We start from the raw sequence: 9,897 nt of genomic DNA on the forward strand, positions 1-9,897 counted from the left end.
AAAATAAAATTGTGGGCCGAGAAAAGTAAAAAAAAATTGTGGATATTAACTATCTGGAGAATCGAACATTCACCGATAAAGTAAAGTTTTAAGTAGCTAATCAATTGAGATACTAAGATTCTCAAAATAAAATAAGCAATTAAAGTTGTGTATAAAATAGTAAAAATAATTATCTTTTCTTTTCTTGATATGATAAAAGTAAAAAATATATTTTAACAATAGTGGACAAATAAAATTAAATGAAAGGGGTAATAAAGTAATTTCAAAAATAAATAAAAAAAGCCAGAAACTTATTCATAAATCGCATTCGCCGAATGCGTTTTATGCCTTTCTTTCTCAACTCTTTCTGTTCAGGTATCTATAAAGGGTTTTCAAGTTTTCAACGCCATGACCTTTTTTCAAAAGATGAAACATAAAAAATTGTGGATCGAGAAAAGAAAACAGGGGAGGGGATTAACAATTTGAAGAATCGAACATTCACCGATAAAGTAAAATTTTAGGTAGCAAATCAATTGAGATACTAAGATTCTCAAAAAAACAGCAATTAATGTTGAGTATAAAATAGAAAAAATAATTATTTTTTCTTGATATGATAAAAGTAATAAATAAATGAAATATGTATATTTTAAAAATAGTGGATAAATTAAATTAAACATGAGGGGTAATAAAGTAATTTCAACAATAAATAAGAAGAGAGAGAAACTTATTTATAAATCGCATTCGCCGAATGCGTTTTATGTCTTTCTTTCTCAATTCTTTCTAGTAGGTATTTATGAAGGTTTCAAGTTTTCAACGCCATTACCTTTTTTAAAAAGATGAAAAGTAAAATTGTGGGTTGCGAAAAGAAAAATAGGGGAGGGGTTTCACAATCTAAAGAATCCAACATTCACCGATGAAGTGAAATTTTAGGTAGCTAATCGAGATACTAAGATTCTAAAAAAAAGCAATTAAAGTTGAGTATAAAATAGAAAAAATAATTATCTTTTCTTGATATCATAAAAATAATAAATATATTTTAAAAATAGTCGAGAAATTAAATTAAACGGAAGGGGTGATAAAGTAATTTCAATAATAAATAAGAAGAGAGAGAAACTTATTCATAAATCGCATTCGTAGAATGCGTTTTATGTCTTTCTTTCTCAACTCTTTCTATTAGCCATTATGTATCTATGAAGGTTTTTCAAGTTTTCAACGCCATTGTCTTTTTTTAAAAGATGAAAAAAAATTGTGGGTCGTGAAAAGAAAAACAGGGAGGGGTTTAACAATCTGAAGAAACGAACCAATAAAGTGAAATTTTAGGTAGCTAATCGAGATACTAAGATTCTAAAAAAAAAATGTGCAATTAATGTTGAGTATAAAATAGAAAAAATAATTATCTTTTCTTGATATGATAAAAGTAATAAAATAAATAAATAAATATATTTTAAACATAGTGGACAAAAAAAATTAAACGGAAGATATAATAAAATAATTTCAACAATAAATAATAAGAGAGAAACTTATTCATAAATCGCATTCGCCACATGCGTTTTATGCCTTTATTTCTCAACTTTTTTTATTAGGTATCAAAGAAGAGTTTTTCAAATTTTCAATACCATGACCTTTTTTAAAAAGATAAAAAAACTAAGAAAGATGTCTATTAGTTATTCGAAATCTAGTAATTATGTAAGATTCATCGTAATTACTTTTTTTAAAATTTTTTATTAGTGATCTAATATAATACATATAAATTAAACTCTAGTACTCTACATGTGGTGAAGTGATTAGAATAATTAGAACTTCGGAGGATCCAATGGCTAATGATATAAAAAGAAACAACAGAAAACATATTATTATTGATGCTAATTACCTATTGAACAATAGTTTTTCTAATTTTTTTTTTTCCAGAAAATATTGTTTAGGATATATGTATTTATGACCCCTTTTTAAGCGTATGAAGAGAGCTTAAATTTTGAATCTTTACTCTCAGGTACATTAACTATAAAAAAAAATACGTTCTTTCGGGACACATGCTCATAGCCACTGCGTGTGGCTAATAATCAATAAAAAAAAGTACTCAAAGTCTCAAAATCTTTTATTTTTTAGTTTCACTGATGTAACGATTTGTTCTAGTCATTATGGAAAAGTCAATGGGGAAAATTTGAGGCAGGAAAACTTTTTTGTAGTATTTGGATTTTCCCAAACTTGTCCAGTTTTGGACGAAGTCAGAGTCATTGAGATGTAAGGAAGTCTGGTGACAATCGGGCGAATCATTTATGATTTTGATTACATAAGTAGTTAGATAACTCGTTAAGGAATCCATACGACTTCACGGAATTGAATTCGGGGGAGTAGAACTCCCGAAATCGATCTTAGCGTAAATGGTATTTACTGAGCGTCGCGGGTTAGAGGTGTGTTGTGAAATAGGAATTTTGGAATCCTTGAAATAACTCTCTGTCTCGAGAATGCCACTTTGGCGGGCCTAATGCGAATTAAAGTCGTTAATAAACCCTTAAACGACCTCATTATGCAGTTTTTGACTTTTAGAGCTCAGGAACGACCCTCATGCGACTCCTACTCATTTTTCACAATTCTTGAGGCTAAAAGTAAGTTTTTCACTCCACGAATCCATTTTTCGATCCATAGAACATAATATAATGTGTGAATATTGATGGGGGAAGGTTTTGTTATAGATTTTATGGTGGAAACAACCCTAATTTGGATAATTGGGATCATGTGTCTGATCTAGGGTTCGTAGAATTGTTAGTAATCCGGGTAATTAATGATTGTTTATTGATTATCGTATTATATTGATTGTTTGTAGACCAAGAACAAGTGGAACGAATCCGAAAAGGGAATGATCAAGTTTCTTAGGGTTTCAAGCTTGTTTCGAGGTAGGTGATGATTGTGTGATGTATGCTTGTTCTTGCTTCATTATGATACTTGTATGTGTATGAATGTTGCAATGTTGATCACACTTGTTGTAANAACATAATGGGTGAATATTGATGGGGGAAGATTTTGTTATAGATTTTATGGTGGAAACAACCCTAATTTGGATAATTGGGATCATGTGTCTGATCTAGGGTTCATAGAATTGATAGTAATCCGGGTAATTAATGATTGTTTATTGATTCTCGTATTATATTGATTGTTTGTAGACCAAGAACAAGTGGAACGAATCCAGAAAGGGAATGATCAAGTTTCTTAGGGTTTCAAGCTTGTTTCGAGGTAGGTGATGATTGTGTGATGTATGCTTGTTCTTGCTTCATTATGATACTTGTATGTGTATGAATGTTGCAATGTTGATCACACTTGTTGTAAATGAGATAGAGAGTTGATGAATGCCATGAAATCATGACTTAAATGTATGATCTTGATGATATACTTGTGATTGTGATTGTTGTGTGTGAATGGGATCGGTTGCCACGTTCTGGCATAAAAATGGGATCGGTTGCTACGTGATGATATAAATATGAAATCGATTGCCACGTTCTGGCATGCTAACTGTTTGGGTTTGGGTTCCATGAGATGACCAATGATTTGACATAAAATGTGAAGTTGTTTGTTGTTCGTAAATGTTGATGATATTGTATATGTTGATATGTATGCATGTGATTATAATGTTGTTTGACTTATTATGTTGCACTAGTGGGATAGACACATGATCCTACCAGTACACTGTGGTTGTGTACTGATTCTGCACTTGCTCTTATTTTTGTTGAGTACAGGGCATCTTCAAGCGACTATTGACAGACCTTGCTTAGAAGATCAGAGATCGTCGGTTGAATTCAAGTGAGAGCCAATTCTTCCGGGCTGCCATGGAATTCTCTTTCGTCTATGTCCACCATTTTCAAAGTTAGACATTTGTTTTAGCTAGTTGATTAGTTCATTAGTCGAGGCTATATCCCTTTCTTGTTTAGCCTTGGTTCATTGTTAGAATGTTTTACTACATTGACTTTCAGGTTCTAGGTTATTCTTCCGCATTGTGAGTTATTATTGTTAGACTTTTGTTAGAGTTTATGAGAACTCTATTTTTATTTCCTTAGTGTTTGATTTAAATGCCTTAGTTTTTAGATTATTTGCTTGCTTTGGGTTGTAGTAGTGGTTCTTCCACCGGAGTGTTAGTGTGAGTGCCAATCACGACGGTCTGGATTGTGACAACTGAGAAAGTCTTTCTCATAAGACGACACTCTACGGGGATAGATATAGATAAAAGGTTAATAGTCTGATGCCAGCTTCTACAACATAAATTTTAGATATGTATTTCAAATATACATGAACCAAATTAAGTTTAATTTATTTCAGATATGTATCTGTCACACCCCTTTTCCGACCAGGGATGGTTTTACCAATTTAGTGACGGTATTGATCTAGGGATTATTATTATATTTTGTTTCAAAGTCACCACTTGGAATTGAGTTATGGTGTTCCAAATCACCTCTTTAGTTTTGGTCTATGAACCAGAAACTCAGGTAAGGAATTTTGTTGACCGAGGGGAAGGTATTAGGTATCCCTCGAGTCCTGTGGTTCTAACACGGTCACTTTTATTGACTTATACTTATCTTAATATATTTTCGAATGATTTGTGTCTACATGCCAGAGTTTGCCTTTTTTTTATTGTTGAATTTTAATTAGTCTGAACCTAGATGCGTAACCGCATTCTTGGTCTTGACATTTAGAGGCATAACTGCCTTTTCCTCTCGAGTACCTCACACCTAATAATCTGTATTTACACCTCTTGATTTAAAGTAATGAAAGTTAATTATTAAAATAATTTGGCCAAGGTGCGTAACCGCATCCTTGAGTTTCTTTTAATGTCTCAAAAAAAGATGTGTAACCACATTCTTAATTGAGACAAATATTTTAAAAAGGTGTATAAAAGTTTGTTTAACGTTAAAAATAATTATTTTCCTTTATAAATTCAAAACAACTTATTCAAAGCAAATCATTATTATTAACTCCGACTAAATTTGTATAAGGTCCAACAAGTTAAATTTAAATAGTAAACAAAAAAAAATGATATGACTTATGATATAAGCTCCTTTAGATTAAAATTTGGAAATGTTAACACCAATAGAAATTGTATTGCAATAGTAATTCAATTAATGATTCAACCTATCTTAAGTAAAAAATTGTTATTTTAAATAAAACAAAACTCAATGTACTAACTCTAAATCCTTAATTAATTTTCGATATTCAATGAGATTCTACGTGACATCAACTAGAAACTTATTCAGAGCATCAAAATTGTACAACAATAAATAACAACAAATATATTTAATTTCAAATTTATTTCAATCGAATTATGAATGAAACAAAACTATATATATAAAAAAAATATCATAAAATTACATCACATTCCATAGATAAATTAAAAGAGACAAGTTAGAGTTGAATACCGCAAAAATCTTAACCGAATCTCGATTAGAACACCCATAAGTTTTTGTATTTTGTGTTGTGTTATTGAAAGGAAATGAAAAATGCTTTTTTTCTACTTTTTTAGTGTCGTGTGTTGTTGATTCTCTTTTTGCTTCTTGTGTGCGTGTATTTCGTAGTGTTTTCTCAGGATACCTTTTTTTCTTCTTGGGTTGTAGGATTTTATTGGCTGAATGTATATATTTTTTGGTTTGTTTGTTTGGGTGTGGTAATATTGGTGTATGTGTGTGCTGTGTTGTGTGTGTCGTGTGTGTAGTAGTATATGTTGTGTGGGAGTTGGGTAGTATAGGGGTGGTGAATGGAGTTGTGGGACATGGGAAGTGGGGGTAGTGAGGGTAATGTGTAGGTATATATATAAATATAAAATATAATAATTAAAAATATAACAACAACAACAACAACATACCCAGTGAAATCCCACTANACAGCCTCCATGAACATTATCAAACCCATTAGATAATAATTAAAAATATAAAATAATTATTTTAAATTAATATAAATATAAGAAAAGTTAAATAGCTAATTAAAAACAATATAATTAAGAGACGCTAGTTTATTTACTAAATAAACATTAAAAGAAAACATATATTTTTTGAACATTTTATTCTCTTTTGAATAAATTGAAAAAAAAACTTAACTTAAAACATGACTCTATTTTTTGTGGTTTTCAAATAGTTTTTTACAATAAACTTATTAAAATATGATAAAAATCAAAATATTTAATCTAAATATAAAAGAAATATTTAACCACTATAAATGGTGTAAAACTGCAAGTTCAGTCAAAAATTACGTGTCTACAGTATCCAAGCGTGATTGCATGTATTTGGGATACTCCCACTCTCAACTCGCCTCTCCCCATTGTCTTTCATCTCTTTCCCTCTCTCACTCGCTTCTTTCCCTATGTCTCTGTATTTCATAATGTATAGGAGTATCACAAATTTTATAATTCGTGTACCCAAATCAATTTTATGTATTTGTGTATTCAAAATTAATTAAAAAAATCAGCCCACACATCTATTTAAGGAGTAATATTACAAGTTTTAGATCTAATTTTAAAATATTACTACTTATAACATTTTAATTGCAAGTTATAACAGATCATTTTTTATTTATAATTCAATTAATTTCACTTCATTAAATAATTAGTCTTTTATAATTATATTTTAATTAGGGCAAATTACAGAAATCACATACTTTTAAGGCAAAATTACAATATATCTCTTAAAAGTTTATAATTACAGAAATCTCTCAAAACGGATACAATAATATAAGCGCTGATACATTAATCTGATGCGCGAGATACATTCATCGTTAAGTAAGATACATTACATTTTATACATGATACACTAATCTGATGTACATTTTATACATGATACACTATTTGATGCGCGAGATATACTAATCTGATGCGCGAAAATGAGGGATTTTGGAGATTTGTAAAACTTATAGGGATAATGGTAGTAAGTAAACTAAAAGGTGGATTTCTGCAATTTTTCCTTTTAATTAATAGGTGAGATAAATAAAATTAATAAGAGTGAATCAATGATAATTATCTATTACACTTTTTTAGGGATATTTTTACCTTTCACACATAATATTACACATTTTTAGGGATTCTTTTACTGTTCACGTTCAACCTTTACTCAAATGGTAGTAGATCTTTCTCTCTCACCATCATCATTGTTTTTCTTTGGATGAGCTTTACTCAAATGGTAGTAGATCTTTCTCTCTCACCATCATCATTCTTTTTCTTTGGTAGTAGATCTTTCTCTCTCACCATCATCATTCTTTTTCTTTGGATGACCTTTACTCAAATGGTAGATCTTTCTCTCTCACCATCATCATTCTTTTTCTTTGTGTACATCCAAAAGAAGAAATAGTAAATCTCTCTCTCATCATCTTCATTCTTCTTCTTTGTACACTCAAAAGAAGGACAAATCTTCTAAACAATACAAAGAATCAAGAGTTTAGGTTGACAAAAAAACATGTTGAAGAATTAAAAACATCAGCATACACTTAGAAAGGTTTCGTTAGAAGGGGTTTCTAATGTTGAAATTGAGGCTTCATCTTTTAACATCTTGACTCGAACGCCGCCAACCAACGGAAATGTGAATCCGGCGAACAAGTGTGTTACTACTCCCACGAAGAAACAAACCCCAATAAAATTGTATATGATCAGATTGAGTATATTTTTTACATGAAATTGATATACTACGTAGTTGGTATGATTTTTTTTGTATTAATATGTTTGTATATTGGCATGAAGTTTGTATAAATCTGGTATGACTTTTGCACAGTTGTATTTAAATTGTTTTCCGATTGAAGTTGGTGAAATGGGGATAAAAATGTATGTATTTCTATCTTTTTGTGATTTTTTCTTCAATGTCGTTTCAGTGATTGTGGTATGTACACATGTCTATTTGTTGAATATATTAGCAATGAAGTTTTTGATATGGGTCCCATTGATATCGATGCAAAGTACCATCGTTAAAGATACGCCACAATNGATTGAGTATTTTTTTACGTGAAATTGATATACTACATAGTTGGTATGATTTTTTTTGTATTAATATGTTTGTGTATTGGCATGAAGTTTGTATAAATCTGGTATGACTTTTGCACAGTTGTATTTAAATTGTTTTCTGATTGAAGTTGGTGAAATGGGGATAAAAATGTATGTATTTATATCTTTTTGTGATTTTTTCTTCAATGTCGTTTCAGTGATTGTGGTATGTACACATGTCTATTTGTTGAATATATTAGCAATGAAGTTTTTGATATGGGTCCCATTGATATCGATGCAAAGTACCATCGTTAAAGATACGCCACAATCATATGATAGTATGGAAGAAGCAGGAATGTTGATGGGGCAATTAGTGAGTAAAGTAATTGGTACTGTTGCTAGCAAATTTGGTGGACCCCGCATAGCAAAAAAACATGCTCCGAATACTATTAATTATCATACACCAAGACCACGAAAAACATATTTGAGATAGTTGATTGTAGCTTAGACTTTTAATTATTACATGCTTTTTAATTTGGGAAAAAGGATGGATTTACACCCGAACTTTAATAAATGGTACGTCTATACCCTCCGTTATACTTTGCGTCCACATAAGCCCCTGTCGTCCAATTATAGGTACACACATGCCCCTCTCACTAACATACCCCTCATTTTTTGCACGTGTCTTAATCCTAATGAACTACCCGTTTGACCTTTTTTTTTAACCCATAAACCAACTATCCTCCCCATAACCCAATATCCACCCAATTTCCTCTAAGATATATCCTAATTAAAAGAACCAAATCTAAAGGTCCCGTTCCTATCACCCAATATCAGGCTTAATCATATCACTTAACATCTCATCATACACATATTTCATATCATCAATCATAACAAACCTCGATAAGCACATCAACAACTTGTTATAACCCCAAACATCAACTTTAAACTTGCACCTCATCTCCCGAACAAAACCCATCACGAAAACAACATCATCCCGAGTTTTGCAAGATTTAATCATGGAAAGTCGGGTTCTTTCAGCAACCCGGAAGAGGTTATTGGAAATCAAAATGCCTAAAAGGGTTGCGTAAGATTGAGGATTGGGTTTGAATAAAGGGGTATTTCGGGTGGATAAATAATTGAAGAATGAGATTTCAATTTGGGGGTTGAGAGTTGGGTTTTGCAAAAGGAAATAAGAGAAATGAGAAGGGGATAAAAAAGGAATAAGGGTGTTGAGAGAAGGGTGTTTTCGCCAATTTGGGTTCGAAAAGACTGAGAGGAGGTGTTGGTTAATGGAGGAAAAAGAAGAAGAAATGTGGATTTGATGAAGAAGAGGGAACTTGAGTGAGCTGAATGCAATGTTGTTGATCGTTGCATCATTGTATGATCGGGAAATTCAGCGGCAAAGATGAAAAGGACTCCATGTAACAGTAAGGAAAAGAGGAGAAAATTTAGCTAAGTGTTACAGATCCATTGGAGCTGAGAAATGAAGCTCTGCTGGTTGAGTTGAAGAAGACGACAGTAGGTGTTTTTTTTTAAATTTATTTTTTATGTATTATTTTGTGTGATAGGAACGGGACCTTTAGATTTGGGACTTTTAATTAGGATATATCTTAGAGGAAATTGGGTGGATATTGGGTTATGGGGCGGATAGTTGGTTTATGGGTTAAAAAAAAAAAGTCAAACTGGTAGTTCATTAGGATTAAGACACGTGTAAAAAATGAGGGGTCCGTTAGTGAGAGGGGCATGTGTGTACCTATAATTGGACGGCAGGGGCTTATGTGGACGCAAAATATAACGGAGGGTATAGACGTACCATTTATTAAAGTTCGGGGGTAAATTCGTCCTTTTTCCCTTTTAATTTTTATATGATGTATATTTGTTTTTTGCTACATTTTTTTACAACAATATATATTATGCTCTATTTTACATTATCAAATTTATTCTTCCCAGATTTATATCAGTTGGATACCAAC

This window comes from Solanum stenotomum, chromosome 1, assembly GCF_019186545.1.
Source record: "Solanum stenotomum isolate F172 chromosome 1, ASM1918654v1, whole genome shotgun sequence".
In the NCBI taxonomy this organism is placed as follows: Eukaryota; Viridiplantae; Streptophyta; class Magnoliopsida; order Solanales; family Solanaceae; genus Solanum; species Solanum stenotomum.